Consider the following 20,593-nt stretch of genomic DNA (forward strand, 5'->3'; position numbering starts at 1 on the left):
TATATATATATATATTGAATATATATATATATATTGAACACCTGGTCTCCGGCCAGAGCAGAGAGCATTGATAAAGAAGCCCTTATTAGGAAAAGCTGAGTGCTTCCAGTTTGTGATGCAAGCTGCCATGATTTCCCGCAACCTATTATGCTTTGCCACGTAGCTGGTGCTGATTGGGACCAGGGAAAGTATTTAACCCACAAGGGCTGGGGGCTGGAATAATAGTGAGTAAGTATGTATAGATAGGAGTAAGTATGTAGATATAGAAGAAAGATGTATGTAAGAAAAATAGTAAGTAAGATGTAATAGATAGGAGTAAGTATGTAGATATAGAAGTAAGATGTATGTAAGAATTAGGAGTATGTAGGGAATAGTAAGTAAGATGTAATAATTAGGAGTAAGTATGTAGCGAGATATAGAAGTAAGATGTAGGAATAGAAGTAAGATGTAAGGATAGAAATAGAATAGAAGTAAGATGTAGGGAATAAGAGTAAGTAGGAAATAGGAGTAAGTAAGAAGAAAGTAGAAAGATGTAACTAGTAAGATGTAAGAAGAAGATATAGAAGAATATAAGAGAAGCTAGCTAGAGAAGAAGTAAAAATGAAGGTTCCTGATTAAACTGCATGGGGAAGAGCTCGTTGTTGCCTCCTTATTTCCGCTGGACGGAAAAAGGTGCCCAACATGTAATCACCAATAACTGATTTTCAGTCGGCACAGATAAGTCACTTAAGGCTCTCTCCAGAAGATAGAACCCATGCCCAACAATGCTTGGGAAATAAAGAAGCTGAGAATAAATAGCCCAGGTACTTAGGTTAACACCAAATACTACTGCTGTAAAAATTAAGCAAACAAATGAAAAGTAGTAATAATATGACACCTAATGACATTCTCTTCACTCATAGATCACAACCCTGATCAGCCATCATCAGAAAAGCTTCATCTGTAGCATATGGGAACGAATACAGAGACCCATGGCAAAACATTACAAAGAGAATGAGAGACAGTTGATTATTCAGTCTTAAGTGAAAGGTTCATCAAATTCCTCTTCTTAGAACTTATAGGAAAGGAGGCTCAAGAGTGCAAAAACCAAAGTGCGTAGAAGACATGAAAACAAGGATCTCTAAATCAACACGAGCAAAGCTCATGCAAACACAAAAAGATTGAGACAACCTGAACAGGTTGTGCAGGGTTCTGCACCAGGTCCTTCACCTATATACTATGGCTTCCCGTTCAATGATTTTATAGGATTGCTGAGTGTGGGAACAAGTGGGTCTCTGTTTCTTGAGCCTTCTCTGTCTAATGGCAGAATCTTGTTTAATATGTTATAAAGTAACCTCATGTTTGAAAATATTAAATTACTCACAAAATTAAATGTCAGGCCATAATTCCACACATGAAATTATTTTCTGACACAAAGTGGATCATAGCATTTTATTGTTTTTCCTATATTCCAATTAAGTCACACTCAATGTATTGTATTAGCCAAGGCTTTCTAGGGGAACACCACCAACAGAATACATACATTTTATAATATACAAGAATTTGTTTACTTTGTTGTGCAGTTGCTCATCTTATGTCATTAGTGGTCTGAGCATTACTAGTCTGAGGTTGTCAGGGTAAAAATTCGCTGAAAATTTGTGAGTATTTATTCCATTTTGGAAGGCTGAAGTAGCTGGAGCTGAAGTCTCATGTCAAGAGGTATATACCTATTTTCTTAGACAGAAGTAAAGAAAGATAGGTAGATTTTTTTCCTCCAATTTTTCATATCTGGATGCCTTTTCAGAAGGTGCCATCTTCCTCAATTAGTCATCCTTTGAGGCATGCCCAAAGATGAGTCTCCTAGGTCAATTCAGTGATTCTAAAGCTTCCCAAGGTAATAATTGTCACCTCATGCACTAATTGTTTGGGCAGCAGAAAACAACAACAAAATGCAATGTGACAGAATGCAGAAATACAGTGAGAAGTTTAAATATTAAAAATAGTATCATAGTACTTCTTTGTGATAAATAAAAGCTTCATGAAAAATGTCTCATTTTTTTATCGTGACTTTTTTGTGAAGTAAATTTTTCTTCATATTTCTTTGAAAAATTTGTAAATGGAAGAAGTTTGCTTGATCACAATATTATGTACAATGCCTGTACTAAGACCAGGCTTTCAACCAGACTTAGAATTTAAACAACTAAACCCCACACTAACTTATCTTTTAATGAGAAAATGTATGCTTGAAGCAATTTAGTGATTTAGCATTTTAACCTGTTTGCTCTGTCTTCAATAAGTTGATATACTAATATCTCAATGGGTTGTCTAACAAATATCCAAGTGCTTCACTTGTTTCTGTATCAACCATAAAAATAGCTACTGGTATTCAAAATTTAAAACTGTGATGACATTTTTACATGTGGATGGAATATTACTGGATATTTTAAAGAACACTTCTTAATTTTTCTTATAATGTGAATTAGTCAAGTTAAAAACACTAAGCTTAAAATAAGAAGATGAAATGACAATAAATTGGGTTTGCTGAAATATATTCATTTGGGGAATTAATTTACAAAGTTGAAAACATAATTACAGTCTGATTGAAATACACTTTTCTCTTATGGACATTTATTTTTAATTTATTAATTTCAATGCTCATTACACAATGATTAAACTCTCTTTCTGAAGGCAATAAGATTTGAAGTGCCTTGCATTGTGCTCATTATTTTTTTTTAATGCAGGAACTGTAGCTGTGACATCTACTTGAATCTTTTGTATATACTCTTTGTCTTCAGTTTCTAAATTAAGTTGATTGTTTTGAAAGGAAAAAATATAAGGAAAATAATTTGTTATAACTCAGTTACTGCATGGTGAAAGAGTATCAAAAGTGAATACCAAATCCACCCTGAATATCTTAATTTTAATAAAATTATACCCAAGCTTTGTGAATCATGGAAAATTTAGTACATAGATCTGTGGCTAACATATAACATTCCCTTCTCTCTATTTGATTCTAATATTTATTGTTAATATATTTATTGTCTTATCAGTGAATTTGTTTGTTAGATGTTAGTATCAAAATTGCAAGCCATCAGCAAGTGTCAGATTGAACTCATTACTCTCTTCCATGCATTCTACACACAAGAAGTAGCTTGCATATTTGAATCTCCTTCTTCAGTGGAGGAAGGAGACTTCTGAACTTTGCCATTCGGTTACCACTTGACAGCTGAGTCGCTGTTATGCCTTTAACATAGAACAGTAATAGGAATTACACGTAAGCATAATAGATATACATGCTCAAAAATCATATATATATTGGAATACATAGTGTGAGTTATTGTCACTAATGATTAGAAATAACAAAGAAATATTTAAAGGTTTTACAAGATCATTTCAAAATTTAGTAGCCCAACATCATTGGGAGATAGAAGGTTTGGGGAAAGCCTAAATAAAGCTGTAAAAACAGATTCTGAAAAGAAATATTAGATGATATTGAAGCATTTGGAAACCAAAACTATTTAATATTAATTGTTAAGAATTAATTTTATTTTTAAATTATGAGTATATATTGGGGGTTGTGCACAAGAGTGTGGGTGTCTGTTCCTGGCAAGGTGTTAGGTTCTTTGGAAATGGAGTTACATGTGGCTGTGAGGTTGGAGATGATGAATAGTGTTGTAGAAATTATTAATCCTGTCCTAGGATTTCTACACTGCCTTTGACCATTTATTTCTCAGAAAAAAAGACTCATGTAAATATTATATTTACAATTAGTCTTAAATTGCATATGAGCTAGGAAGATATCTACCCTCTATGCTATTAAAATCTATTTCCCTATTGGTGACCCCGAATTACTACTTACTACTTACTATGTTTCATCTAGGCTGCTCTTAGCTCCAATTGGCCAGCCCTCATGGCCATGTTTTTATGGCTGCTTCTTCCTCCTCCTGCACCTTCTTCTCATTTTTCTCCTCTGACTTCAAGCCCTGGAAACCTATGCCCCATCTATGTTTCTACTGCCCAACAATTGACTACTCATATCTTCATTCACCGATTAGAAATAACTTGGGGGAAGTGTCACAGGTCTATGTGCAGAAACCAAGTTTTGAGGGCCTGCACTTAGTATCACAATAGACAATACTAAACCTCAAAAGGTACCAGGAAATAAACTTGCGTCCTCAGAAAATGCAGCACTTGTTCTTAACTGTCGATTGAACTCTTAGCCACTATTTACTATTCTTATTAAAATTTAAAGGTTTTATTATAGTTTTTAATTGATTTTAATTGTCTATTGAAATTAGTTTCACAGGATATTTCAACACCTGTATATACACCACGATTTGAGTGTAGCTCAAATTCTACTGCTTATATATTTTGGCCTCTTTTCTATTCCTACTCCCACTAGTCCTAGTATTTCCTCTTCCAATTTCAAGTCATCTTTCTTTTCTATGAAGGGTAATATATTTCAGTTTTCAATAATACAATTTTATTTTCTGATTGCTCTTTTGAATATATGGCTTTAGTCTTCTGTCTAGGTATATAGTTTGGAGTACAATCTGCATCAGGTGAGGTGAAACTTGTTGCTTTCAGGGTTATTTTTCCTAAACAGAATGAAAGAAAAAATAATTCAGAGAGCATAAACTTGAGAACTACATTGTCAGAAAACCATGTGGATACATGAGAAGAAAGCTGGGAAAGAACTCAAGTCTACATCTGATACTTAAATATTTCTTTATGATCCACTAAGATGTGAGAAATCATTTTTCAACTTTCACAATTGCCCACAATCTGAGGAAAGTCACTGAGTAGTAAGGAAAAATAAAGATTTGGGGGATAGTGAGATAAGTAAAAAGTCTGTTAGGCTAAGGGATGTCTCAGAGGTTAAGAATGTGTGCTATTTTATTTTATAGAAGAGTGGACCTCATTTACCAGCAATATGGAAGGATCGCTTACAACTGCCAACTTCAAGAACTCCTGGGGTAGCTTCTCTCACATGTGTATATAGATTCAATACACAGATTATTAAAAACAAAATAAATTTTAAAAAGTCTCTTCTTAACTTATTGGTAAAATGCTGCAAATTTATGTGTATGTATGTGTGGGGATGTGCATTAAAATTCATGGGATTTATTCATACTTCATACTTATCCATGATGAATGATAATTCAGTACTTCCTTACATTTTAGCTCTTTGATTGTTGTATGATTTATTGGTCACCATCAAATAAGATTTATATATAAATCAACTTAAGAAAATATTAAGATATGCAAGACACAAAGTAATGAGTCTGTCAGTAAGTAAATGAAAAAAAACATAGGAACATAATGACACATACTTGCAGAAAAGTTTCAAATGTGCATAACTGGTCTTCTAGAGGTTAGAAGCATGACTCAGTGGGTGAAATGGGTTTCATGCGGTGAGGAGAAGCTGAGTTCCGACTCCCAGTGCCTGGTCCAAAGACACGTTCAGAGCACAGTCCTGTGATCCAAACACTGTGAAGCAAAAACAAGAAATATTTAATGCTTGCAGGTCAGTCCAGCAGAATCAGTGAGTTATAGATTTGTTCTGCGATTCTGTCTCAAAACCATTGGGAAGATGGCTCAGAGGTTAAAAGAACTTGATATTTTTCCAGTAGACCAAGGTTTGATTCTCAGTACACACATAGGGGGAGAGAGGCCAAAACCTTCTTTAATGCCAATTCCAGGAGATCCTAAGACATTCCTGGATTTCTTGGGTACCAGCTACTCACACGATATCCACTCAAAATATTTATGTGCATAAAATTAAAACAAGCTTGGTATTAACTCAACTTCGACCCCTGATATCTATGCCTGTAAGCATAGGTGTGTGTAATTTCACATAATGCACCACCACACAAATATGCTATTCATACACACCACACACACACACACACACACACACACACACACACACACACACAAATAATATTAAGGAGAAGAAGAAAGAAGAAAATTGTAATAACAAAAATGTTATGAATCCAAGTACTAGAGTTTTTAAGAATTTTTTATTATTTTTACATACCAAAAGTTGCACCCCTTTAGGTCTCCCTTCCCAGAATTCTTCACTCTCTCCCCTCTCCCCTTTACCTCTGAAAGGGTGCATTCCCCCTAGTCCACAGGCATCCATTTTCTCTGGGGCATCAAGTCTCTATAGGATTACATGAATCCTCTCCCACTGGGGCCAGAAAAGTAAGTCAGTCCTCTGCTACATACGTGCCAGGAACCTTGGATCAGCAGCCCATGCTTGCTCTTTGGTTGTCTCAGTCTCTGGTGTCTCCCTGGGGTCCAGGTTAGTGGATACTGTTAGTATTCCTATGGGGCTGCCATACCCTTCAGTTAATATATTTTTTCAATCAAAGGGAATCAATGTGTAAATAATACAAATATTGAAAACAGATTATTATTATGATTCACCCAATATTTATAAATGAAATTTTCTTTCTGATTCACCTAGTGTAAATATACTGTTCCTTAAACTTTTGGTAATCTAAAAAGGAATACTTTAAAGTCATTTAAACACCACACCACTGGACAATATCAGACTATATTGTAGTACTTATAAATGTAAAGAAATTTAAAGCTCAAAAATATAAATGTAAATAAATAAATTTGTTGCACATGTAAAATGCAATACTGAAATGGAATAAACAGAATACTGCAATCCTTTTTTTTTCAATACTTGAAGACCTGGCCATTGATATAAATTAAATCTTCATAATTTTTTTCACATCAATGGATAATTACTGAAACTATCACCACAAATATATTAATATTTACATTTTGTTCTACAGTTGCACTTTTAGGCCATGCAGGAAAGGGGAGATGGCAATTTACTAGTGGATAAGATTATAGAGAATTTTTTTCTGTATTTCAACCCTAACCTTTTTAAGTATTTCATAGATATTAAAATCAATTGTAAGCAAGAAAACATCAAATGTTTTGTATATAAATAATTTCTTATTTACTTTTGTATTTTTGAAGCTAATACATTAAAATGTTTCTACATACTCTGTGATTGTTATATTTAACTTCAATTCTGAGTACTTATGTATTTAATTTTAAGGAAATTTAAGTTCTTGCTTATATGTGGACATTTCCTGTCAATTTTTGCTATAAATCTACTTTCCTGTATTCTATTGGTATATGTGCCTTGTTTACTTTTAAAGAGTTTAAGTTGCAGGGAAAGCAATAGTGTATTAAATAAATACTATGATAAATTAAGTCATATGTACAAAAATGTATGTTTATGCTCTGCTGTGTTCAATTAAGTGTGTAATAACATATCTATAAAATGATGTACATTTTTTATCTTGTATGCACATTATTTTTAAGAAATGATAATGATTATCTGAGCTGTTTGAAATATTATGCAGAGACCCTCCATTCAGAGTTGGCATAAACATTAGCTTCGTCAATACTGCATTATCCACAAAGCACAGTGAAGTGACATGCTATAAAAGAAAATGTATGGCCCTGGCAGTTTTATCTGTCTGCCTGTGCATATCACTTGCTTACTTGTCCTTTCTGTAGTGGAGTCAAAGCTACAGCATTGTTTTCATATCCATTCTCTGTCCTCCTCTTTTATCCAGTGATTGGAAGTGGACAGAGATATTGATTAGTTAAATGTACATCTCTAAATCCCCTGATGCGTATCTCGTTTTGGAACTATCTGATAATGGATGGAGATTGAGAAGTAAATGAAAAGAAAGATATCCACATATTTATTTGTTTCTCAGTTTAAAATCATGTTGTAGTAACGTTGCATCACTTCTGTTTCTACTGGGCCTATTCATTGAATGTGATCTTATTCCTGCAATACCTAACTTGCAGGTGGCATTAACTTCATGCCATTGGTAACATCTAAAGATGTACTATACAATTGTAGCATGAGGGAAGATCATAGTATTTCATTTGTTAAATCATTCTTAAATATATAATAAGGTGATCAAATATGCCAGGGATCTTAATATCAGTCATGATACAGGTACTGCTAGAAATAAACATTTAGGATTCACCTCAAGTTATATGTACAAGAAAAATTTTTCTTCATGGAACTTCAAAGCTCAGGACATAGAAACAGGAAACCTCCCAGTTTCCATTTAGTATAAACCAAATATGATGTGGAATTTATATGTGTGCTGTGTACACATATAAAGATATGATTCCTTATAAAGATAACTAATTCCTTAAATTATACCTGATCCCTTATAAAAAATAATTCTTTAGAATTCATGTTAATGATTCTTAGGCATAATGTTAAGGTTTTCATAATTTTATAATTTCCATGTCATCAGTTGCATAAATAACACCTAAAAAAAATCTGTGTGACTAATATCTTACTCAAAATAGGACAAATTTATAATCATCACATAGTTTTCTTTTTTTTCCTTTTTTCTTTTTTTTTTTCTTTTTTGGTTTTTTTGAGACACAGTTTCTCTGTGTAGCCCTGGCTGTCCTGGAACTTACTCTGTAGACCAGGTTGACCTCGAACTCAGAAATCCACTTTCTTCAGCCTCCCAAGTCCTGGGATTTAAAGATGTGTGCCACCACTGCCCAGAGTACATAGCTTTCTATAAAAAAACATATTATATTTATATGACAAATCCCAGTTGGTTAATTTTTTTGATTGTTGTAGATAATTCTATTTGAATTTAAAATGTAAGATTTTTAATTTTTTTCTTTTATAAGCAATGTGACAGTAAACACTGCCATATGTGTCTGCACGACCTTATGTTCATAAAAGTGCTTAGGGCATATATCTAGTAGTAGAAGCCTCATAACTAGAATTTATTAACTTCAGGATGCAATGATATTTCCCAAAGTATTCATATATGCTGACATGGAGGATTGTACAAATTTTCTTTGCCATTAAATAAAGAATGTAATATTAAGATATTCTGATGTTTTATTAATTTATAGATTAGAAATGATGTTGCAACCATCCTTTAATTTCAGTGTTCTGGAAGATAAGTCTTCTTTCAAACGTTTCTGCCCATTGGATCATGACAGTTACAATTCTGCCTCATTATAACCAAAATGTCTGAGAGATCAGCTTAAGGAGGAAAGATTTATTTGGGCTCAGTTTCTGAGTTCAGTTTACAGTTGCTTTTCCTGTGCTGCTTTGTTTTTTTTCTTTTTTCAGCTCCACACAATATAGTGTGGTCTTGAAAGAGGGAAAAGAATTTGAAGAAATGTCCATGTCAGATTTGTCTGAGCCATGTCTATAAGATTGCCCTGATTGCTGACTGACCAGGGAGGCCCATCCCACTGAACTCAGTGCCATCCCTTGGTGGTGAAGTCTGGGATGCATAAGGAAAACAGCTGGATAGGAGCCATTACACAAATCACCAAGCATCATTTCTTTGTGGTTTCTACTTAAAGTTCTGCCCTAATTTCCCTCTGTAAAGGCCTTTGATGAGAAACTATAAACCAAATAAACTTGTTCCTCCAAAAGTTCTTTGTTGACATTGTCTTATCACAGAAACATAAAGCAAATTAGAAAAACACCTGTTCATAATGTTCACATGTTCTTATTAAGGTAGACATGAAGCAAAAATGCAAGAAAAACATCCATGTATAACATGTGCCCAGGGACCAATAGCCCTGCTGCTTTTATGAAAGTTTCATCTCTTGCTTTCTACTCCCTCCCCAAATAGCAACTCTAATCCTGAAATATTATTTAAAATGTGAGCTTGTAGAGATTATTACACTTCCTTCCATAATATATTTGAAGCACTCCATTCAGAGTTTTCAAATATACTCACATTGTTAGTGCTTTGTCATAAAGAATAATTTTTTATATTTGTAATATTTTATACAGAATATTTTTATTTTCCTGTGATTTTTCAATTTTGAATTGTATACAGTTTGAGTTTGTTTTAAGAATTTCCAATACAATCTAAACTATTCTCTTGAAAAAGTTTCTCTGCCACACTACTCATTGTGGTTCATTTATAGAAAAAAAGCCTCAGGCATCAATCTTAAAATAATAACAATAGGTAGCTGAGAAAAGATGGGAGCAAGAAAGGTAGCCTTCTCTAGTGAAGAGCACACTAATTGGTTGAACAATTCCAAAGAGTCATTCCTGAAAAAATTATATATATATGTGTACATATATGTATAATTATATATATATGAAATATATATATACATATATGTGTATATATGAATGAGTATGTTAATATACACATGTGTATATATATATATGAATGAGTAGGTTATATTTATCAATACACATATTCTAACACATATGTTTATACATTTAATAACCATTATAAAATAGGGTCTTATGAAATTGAAGAACATCGAGGAAGGGGATATAAGAGAGTTTGGGGGAATGGAAAAAAGTTGAAATGTTGCAATTATAATCTCAAAAGTAAAACTGAAATTTTCTGTATACTTCTGATTCTATAATATTATTGGCTACAGTCAGTTTCATGCATAGTATGATTACTCAGACATATCAAAATATTTGAATATAATAGCCTCAATATTTCAGTTTATGACCAGCTAATGAATTGCACATAATTAAAATGATAGTTATTTCTAGATAACTATTGTGTTGTATTAAATATTTACAAATCGTGCAGTATTATAGGCAATGTATGACTTTATACTAGTGGACTAAGATTTATTGCCTTCACGTCCCTACATGAAGGCAGTGCTCTTTCATGTTTTACAACACTAATCTCTCAAATGAGATGTACATCCTGCTATAATAATCACACAGATGTCGTGAATAAACACAATGTTCTTTTGTGGCCAGTTTCACAAAAGGAAATTCATACCTTGTCCTATAAGCCTGGACAAAATCCTATGACTAAGAAAGTTTTAGAACCTGGGAATAAAGGTTCTAACTCTGGGCTACAGGTGGGGTTTGTGACAGGAACAGTCATAATCTTCAGTTGTGTGACTACTGAGGAAAACTTCAGAGTCCAACAAATTTCTAAATCCATAGCATTGTAGAGGTCATTATGTTTAATATTATTATCATGGCTATACAGATGATCCTGGTTATATTTAGTGAATCTCAAAATAAAATAGAATAAAAATATGTAAGAGGCACCATCTCTGTTACTGTGATTAAAAAATACTAAAACCAAATTTAAGTGAGAAAGGGTTTATTTTAATTTAAAATTTCAGAGAGATAGAGTCCACCATAGTGACTCTATGTCACTATGTCACTATGTCACTCTAAAGTCATGGCAACAGAAAGAAAAGGCATGACAAGAGGTGCAGGAAGTTATTGATCACATTCTCATTCACACAGGATATGTTTATATAACAAACCCCAGGATATGTATAAAAAAACCCCACACTGCCAATGATATGCTTCCCCCAGCAAGGTCCTGCCCCCTAAAGGTTCCATAACCTTCCCAAATAGCACCTATAGCTGGAGCCAAGGTGTTCAAATACATGAGCATATGAGGTATTTCTCATTCAAATAAATACAAAGACAACACAAATTCATGAATGTGGGGAAGAGAGTTTTATTTTATGTTTTTATTCGTCACTAAATTTATTTTATCAAGTAAAATTTTTATATTTCAATAATCATAATTTGTTTAATTAATTTAGATTTTAAAAGGATATTTAAAATCTCTAGTTGAAACATGAATAATAAACACATTTCATGCCATGACAAGTACAGGAATAGAACTGAAACAAAATCTCTCAAATTTCCATATGAGATATGATTAACTAAAGATGTAGCCAATTATTGACAAGTATTCTGGAAATTTTCATGTTAGTTTTTAATGGTAAGAGAGTTTTAAATAGGAGGATACATAACAGAGTTGGGAGGGAGATAAAAATGGATAAGATAGATATTATTGAAATGTACCATATATTTGTGTCAAGCTGTCAAAGCACAAACTGAGTGAAAGCAATATATTTATTAATTTATTTTAGCAAACCTTTTAAAATTTTATTGGACTTTAAAAATTTCAGAGATGAATTTGAGTTCAATACGTGCAATCTTATATACATATTGGATTTATAACCTGAGTCATTATCAGCTTTGTTCAGGGAAACTTCTTTTTACAATGGGAAACAATCAATAGAGAGATGTATATGTAGTCATAGCTGGCATGAAAAAAAAAGAAAAAGAGTTCCCTGCTGTATTAGTCAGGGTTCTCTAGAGTCACAGAACTTATGGTAGTTTCTATGTAGTAAAGGAATTTATTGATGACTTACAGTTTGTAGTCCAACTCCCAACAATCAAGTTCCAACAATGGTCGGCAGCTCTCCTGGATGTCCTCTACTTCCATCCTAAGCCACAGGCTATAGATTTTTGGTTTTTTGGTTTTTGTTTTTTTAATTTACAGGTGATGCATGAATACAATATACATTATACAACCTTCCAATATGTTCATAGTCATGGGTGTCGTAGATGCCTTCAAAACAGGCCAAGCCATTGTCATTGCCATTGATACCCACCACACCTATATGGGAAGATGCTATACCTTGGCAATGGGACACAGAAAAATCACTCTCAAACAGCAAAAATTTTCCCCAGTGATGTGTGGCATTCAATATTACCAAAATGTGCTATGCAGGCTGCTGTGGGAAAGAATCAATAATCTTACTTAGAACTGGCTACTATATGCTACAATAAGAACCTGACTGGCAAAATATTCCCACCGCTGCTACAGTTGTACTACTAGTACAAGGGTAGGTAACTGCTTCCTATTTATACTTAAAACAATTGGCTTCCTCAGTTTTTCTTGCCTGGTGTTATAATCCTAGTAAAGAAGCTCATAAATAGATCATTGGCTCCAAAAACGTAGTGTTATCAATGTTTTGTTAAATATTTTTGTATTTGGTTATTTGGTTCCTACATGTTTCTGCTTATAGCAGTAGACCTACTATTATCTCAGCCTTTCTTGGAGAAGCTTCTCTTTTCAGAGGGCAGCAGACAGTGGAGAAATGAATAACATGTCCAGAAACTGAGAATATGACCCTGAATCCTTGCTCCTCAATTGTATATCATTCCCTAAAGAACCAAAACCAAACCCCAAGGAACATTACAAAAGAAGAGGCAAAAAGAATGTAAGAGATGGAGGTTGGAGTGGATTGCTCTGAAATGGTTTCCTCTGGATGGGACATGGCAATCATAGGCAAGAACTTCACAGTTGTTACCTTAAGGAGAGCTGCACAAAAGTTGTTTACAGGCACATATACATAAGCACTTAAGTCAAATACCTATATTTATATTTTATTATGTAATATTATATTTTATTAATTTATTCTTTCTTGAGAATTTTATAAATTTCAATTGTGGAATTATACAATCATGTAGTCATATCTACCATGCATTTCTCTCCTTCAATTCTCTCAAAAGTTTCATTTTATCTTACCTATTACAATAAGGTAGAGAGTAAAATTCCTCCAAATATCATTTCCAGATTAATGTTTCAAATGCAGATTTGCACTGCAGTATGATTAAAATTGAGTAGTCTTTAAACTCCATTATATTTTTCTGGTATGATTAGTTTTCTGAAGCAGTTGCATTTCTTTACTTAATTTTTTCATAATTATTTACTAGAGGTTAAGTGACCCAATTAAAACATTTTTTTATTTATTTATTATATGTAAGTACACTGTAGCTGTCTTCAGGTGCACCAGAAGAGGGCGTCAGATCTCATTATGGGTGGTTGTGAGCCACCATGTGGTTGCTGGGATTTGAACTCATGACCTTCTGAAGAGCAGTCAGTGCTCTTCCCCACTGAGCCATCTCACCAGCCCCAATTAAAACTTTTATTGATATTTAATATATGTTATTACATAATATATTGTGTTACCAATTAGGACAAGTGAAGGCTAATTAGTGTATGAGAGTTCTACTCTGACTAATGAGTTATTCTGCACCAGGAAGTTGTTGACTATGTAGATTCTGGTATGCTATAACAGCCAGTCTTCATAATAGAAGATATATACCATCAGCAAACCTTCTGTCAGATATGGCATCTCTACAATTTAAAGACCAAATTGCTAAATGAACCTCTATCATTACATGATACCTAGGTTCCGGTATTCAATAACAGCAATAAAAATGAATTAAAAGTATTTAAAAAGTAGTTCAGTGTAACTAAGTCATCATAAAAAATTTTGCTACATTAATATAAAGCAAACTAAAATTAAATATAGTATAAAGGGTTGTGTATTATTCTTCAAAGTAGTAATGGCTGTTCTTGAATTCCTGTTTTACTTAAATAATTTATTTCTTAACTGCTTTCTCATTGTTTCTGCTGTTTTGTTATGGTAAAAATTAAGTATTATTTCTTTTTATTGGTTGTAGAAGAATAAACATGGATAAATTATATGATATATTATATTTTTTTTACTACTACAACCATTCTGTGTTATTTTTCTGACACTAAATTTTCTTGCATATTTTTCAAGTAGGAATAAGTTTACTTAGAGGCTGCAAGAACCTTAATGTATGAGGAACAGGAAAGATTTTAGTGAATGTGTAAAAAGTGGACGAAGTCCTCAGCAAATATGTAATACTTGACATGTGAATGGCCATGTCATGGACTTCAAATGTTTCAGATTCATGAGGGTGGCTAAGACTTTCCGCAAGGGTGAGACCCAAAAGCATGTTAAAGCCTTCCTCTGGACTGAGTGTGCAAAAACATACAAATACCACTATTTCCTCCTAACACAGCAACCTCACATTGCTTGCCTACAGAGGCCATCTTCTGAGATTAGCTAATATCCATACCCATGCTGTGAAATAAGTGTGATGAGGTTCTAGTTTGTTCTGTAATTGAAACCACATCATTCAAGTAACCATAGCTCACCTGATCCCAGGTCTTAGGTATGTGTGTCTCAGTGTCTGCCCCTTCTTCCTCCCTTCTCTGCTAAAAATAGAGCTTCAAGGACCAAGTTAGGCTAGACATTGAGACTAGGCCAGTAAGGTGTGAAAGAGTTAGCATTCTGTGTATTTTTACTTATCTGTAAAGTTGTATAATTATCTAGTGTTGTGAAGATTTATATAGCAGAAAAAGAAATGTGTGGGGATCCTTGTGTTTCATGAGAAAACATGGCATGTGGAGGTGTCAGTACCACACAGAAGGTCTCCTGGGGTGTTCTGCCATAACCTCTGAGCAGACATTTCTTATAGTCTACTCCCGTTCAAATACTGTATGCATACATATATTTAGAAGCTTAGAATTTACTATTTTGTATGCAAATACCTGCAAGAACATCCACTCTATAAAGAAGAACAGTCACAATTTGGAAACATTGCTCTGGTTTATTTTAATTATAAACAGCAGTCCTGAGAACTCACTAAGATGCAATACCATTCCTTTACCTAACTACATCTAGGTATAGGCTTAAATAATGTTTCTTTTCTTTAAAATAATAACATTTTTCTCAAGGGAAGATATGTAATTTCCTTATAACAGATACCAATACGAAAATACAAATTCGTATTTGTACTTCTCTTGCATATGCCAAAAACTTGGCAATGTTAATTTGCATATGAATAAATTCCTAGATAACCAACATTGTGAATGTGTTCACAGATGAAAGGGATGTCAAATTCCTTTGTAACTTTTAACTTATATGTACATTTGCCAGGTTGGCCTGACTGGGTATATTTCATTTTTTTAAGGTAACTAGCAATTTCCTAATTTTCAACGATTGTACCTGGTAAAACAAGTTAGAATTTTGTATTCATCCTTCAACCCCTTTCTATGGTAAAATTAACCTTGCAAAGACTAGTTTTCAACTAGCCCAAGGCAACTTGTGCTTTTTTTAAAAAAGGTAATTGGCAAAGAAAAATATTGTATTCATTTTTGATTGGAAAAAAAGTGAATTTGGCATTTTGAAATAATAAAGTAATGCTTTAAATGGATTGTGTATCTCATCAGGATTAATCAAGCCTTTCTAATGTGCATGGCCCAATCAAAGTTCCTCCTTGGTCTAAATAATTTTAATTAAGCAATTCTACCTTCTGTAGCGGTCATTACCAGGGGATAATTGACTGAATCAGTAATGAAGCATTCGCAGAATGCTAAACAAACAGCAAGGTTAATTATCTGGCAGAGATGTATGTTACAGAAGGGCAGTGCTAGCTTTCCAGGTTCCTAATCCCCCATCAGCACCTCTTCGTAAGCTATAATAATCCTCATTCAAATACAGTGTTCAACTGCAGTTGCTGAACACCACATGGGGTCAGATCAAGTGATTTAAATATAATAATAGTGGAGCATGCTTTGAAACTAGCCAATTCCTTTTGGGAAGCCAGTTTTCTTTTGCTTATTTAATTCTTCCTTCTGTGTACATTTTGGAATATGAATTTTGCCCATTTCTGAAGCTTGATACCTGCAGAACTGGCAACAAAAATATATTCTACTTAGACTCACAATCCAGAAGTTTTTTTGGAAAATAGAATTGCAGAACTTGCTTGGAACTTTTTTATTATGTCTGCCATTATTTTTTTCCTAGTTCCATACCTTCAGATAAACTGCTTTATCTTGGACTACTGATGACTACATTTTTTTAAAGAAATGTGTTTATATTTTGTACAAGGTACATTTTTTTAGATAATTGCATTCAATTGATACCATGCTTCAAGATAATAGTAATTTTAAAAATGTGTTCACACACTAATGTGATTTTGACATCAAATCAAAATAAATTTTAAAAAGAATAAAAGAAATATTAACAACAAGTACTGCAATGTCATTTTATTTGCTAAGATTATCAGCATAATTTTTGAAACCATTTTCCTGGATCCCTGGACTCCTCAGTTTTAAAATTTTCTATGTTTATAGAATTTGGGGTATTATAATTAGATTCCTTTAATCTGAACATATTAAAAATAATAGGTGATTAAAACTGTGTTAAGAGACTTTCAAAAATGTTATAGGCTTTTGTTCTTAATATTCTGAAAATTAACAGTTAAGTTTACTTAAACATTGTATAAATGTAAACACCTAGAAAAATGATTAGTAAATTATTGATCTTCACTTCAAGGAAAATGCTATTTTTTGCTTTAAGTTCCTCTTTTTCTAAAATTAAATTATTTAATATTTTGGAGTCCACCATGTAGCACCATTGCAATTATTACTGCTTTATATATAACGCAAGGGAAGCACAGAGTATGATGCCCACAGCTGGTTTAAAAATCCAATACAAATTTAACAAAGTCTAATAGTGGAGTGTAAATTGTGAATTATATCTATGTAATTGTGATCTCAGTAACACTGCCTAGAAACTTGATTCTTGTTTATATGGACCAAAGTCACTGTGTAGAAATCAAAATGGTTCTGTAACTATGGACTGTTGGAATGCTTATGGTAAAATATAATTGACTGTACAGCATTTTGTTTATCCTTAAGAGAGTTGAATACTTATTTACTTTAAAATATAATAAAATAAAAAATTTAATGGCAACATGATACTCAAACTGTAGAGAGATAAATGAAGAAAAAACATTTAAAATCAGAGAACACTATTCCTCAAATTATTATTTTCAGTTACAATACAAAATTATTTTATATATTGCCTGTAACCAACAAATTGGAATTTCATTAGATGCTTACAATTAAATCACTCACCAATATGAAACTAAACACCATGAATATACACGGCAAAAATACATACACACAAACACATACACACACTGCAAAGACACAGAGAAATATATACACATGTATACTTAGACACATTAAAAAATTAAGTCTAAATTATTTTACTTTTTCCAAAAATGGAATGTAGAAAATTATAAATGTAATGGCTTTGCTGATATTTGTTACAATTTTTTATAAGAATTAATATGTTCATTTGTAATTTTAAATAGAGAAGCAAAGAAAATGTCATCCACCAACCATAATGCAGTTACAGTAAAACTGACAGGGTTTTCATGTGCACATGATCTTTTTCTCTTTTAAATATTATACATGCTTTAGGCTTCTGTTCTTTATGAATTCAGGAGTCAGTTTTCAATTACATTTCAATGCTTTGAATGTTTTCTCTCCTGAAACTATAGAAAATGAATACATAGTTTTCAGTAGAGATCATTTACATAACATAATAAATGTAGCCATTTAAAATTTCAAAACTAAATTGAGTCTCTTACTTAATCGATAATGTATCTCCCCCACCCCTTTGATTTTCAAGCATTTTTAAAGTGGGATGTAAATTTCAATGTTCTTCACATTATTATTTGTGAGTTACATAAAAACTGCATATTTTAATTTTCCCTTGTTTTATACTATTTACAAAGCATGATTATAATTAACATGCAGTTGTAAATGTGCAAAATTAGAAATTAACATTTTTCTAAATTATGGAGGCCATTATTCTTAGAATCCCTATGGCTTAATCTTGACATGTCATTACAAATGGTCCCCATGATTATGAAATTTTGGAAAACACACATAAAACAAACAAATTTACTTCAAAAGCAGCATGTCTGCATTTCAAGGCTTTCATTTCACACCTAATGAATTCTTCATCAAATACCCAGGATGTATCAGTAGCTGCCAATAAGGAAAGTAGCAAAATACCTATCCTAAAATTTATTACTAAATAGTGAGGAAAGCTGAAAAATAAGAATATTCCAGAATGGCCACTCCTGTTCTGAGGAGGCTCATTCCGGCTGAGATTGGAGGATGCAGTCGTCTGTGATCTGCAGTGTTAAAAATATTTCAGGCAATGTGTTATGAATGCAATGGTACCAAGGTGTGAAGACTAAGTGCAAACGAGTGTATTCTGAGAACTATGTGTGGGATATGGAGGGTGAATGGATTTGTTTTTCTTATGGAAGGTAAATGGATATTTTTTTTCCTTGTGAAAGGTGGATGGATTTTTATTTTCCTAAGTGAAGGGGGTGGGGGAAGAGCATGAGAGAAAAAAGAGAGACTAAGGGAGAGGGAAGGAGAGAAGGTAGAGCATATATACATATAGAACAATAAATATAAGGCATATACTCTATATATCCTCATGTTGATAATATGTATACACATATCCATAAAGTGTAAATATTTATAGACTGTGGGTTGTATTAGATCATGGCTTCTTGCAATATTCTAATATCTGGTTTCTCATTCTCCTTAGAAACTGCTGAGATGTGCTCTATATTGTTGACTTAACTCTGTGAAACAGAGTATTAAAAAGAAGGCCATTATAAAGAAGATTATTTCCCAATGAATAAATGAAATAGTTTGTAGTCTTCGTGCCAGTAGATTTGGCAGTATCCACAAAGGGCTACCGACCACTTAAGTGTGGTTGTTAGGATATTACATGTGTTCTAAGTATAAAATAATTTTATATTTGAGGCAGTAAAATATAGAGAAAGTTGTATGTCTAGTTTGAACACATTCACTATTGATACACATTAAAAATATTTCAAACTTTGAGGCAAATGAATTACTAAACTTTTTTCCCCCACTGGGAATTACTGTTATAAAGTTACTTCAGAGTTTTCTTAACTTGTGTGATTAGCTGTAGCAGATTTAACAACTGTCCTTGCCTGGACTAGAATATGCCAAGTGATTTTTTCAAAAATTTACTTTCAGAGTTTAAGAGTTAGAAAGTATTATGTTCCCTTTCACACAGTTACTAATTCAGACTAATTTCTTAACCTGATAATGCTGTTATTTACTTCTGCTACTTCACTCAGAATTTTCTGTACATTTTCATGTGTATTAAATTGTGTACTATTTGCTGCAACGAACATTCTATTAATACTCTACAAACACTGACTAGTGAATATTTATTAATAAAGGGGTTTCCAGAGGCTGGATTCTCTGCATAATTTCACTTTGATAACATATAAACTTATTTTATAAATAAATGGTAATTATCTAGCTATTTTAAAATATGTAAATAAATAAAAGAACATAGAAATAATAGCAATTAATATTTACTTACATATTTTAGTATATAAATGTAGAACTAAATATAATGCTATAATTTTATGTTATATATATGCTATTTTAGTATGATTTATATAGTGAGTTTAGATACAATTTTAAATATTTCTATATTTCAGATTTATATTATGTCATAATGCATATGCCATGTTACATAAGCATGTTTAAAACATTCTTAATGATATTAATATTTTGTGAATATAACTGTAAGTAGCAGGTTCCACTCTAGTGGAAACCTTGGAGAAAAATTTACCTTAAGCAGCCATGTTCTATTTCATCTGTCACAAGGACTGGAGGCATGAAGATGTTTTGTGGAGACCTTGTTTGGGAGCAAATCTTTGCTGCAAAATGATGACTCTCTAATAAAAAAGAAGACATCATCCTAGGTATATCTACAATAGGAAGAGATGCTTCTAACTTAAGGCTGTAAATCATTATTCCATCTGTCATACAGTCATCCGATTGAAATTTACCTAGTGACCACCTTCAGGTTTCAATTCAGCTTGAATGCACACTCCAACCCAAAGTAGAGTTTGTCAAGAAAACAAATCCAGCAAAATTTGATCAGAAAGTTCCTTCTATTCAGCATCAAGCTGCACAGGACATTCTTTTCCATGAGACATGGGCATGCAAGAGCTGAGAAAAACAGAAGTTAACATGAAGGATAAACAAACAAGAAAAAAACATGGCAGAGCTTAGCTTTG

The sequence above is a fragment of the Mastomys coucha genome, unplaced genomic scaffold (assembly GCF_008632895.1).
Source record: "Mastomys coucha isolate ucsf_1 unplaced genomic scaffold, UCSF_Mcou_1 pScaffold12, whole genome shotgun sequence".
In the NCBI taxonomy this organism is placed as follows: Eukaryota; Metazoa; Chordata; class Mammalia; order Rodentia; family Muridae; genus Mastomys; species Mastomys coucha.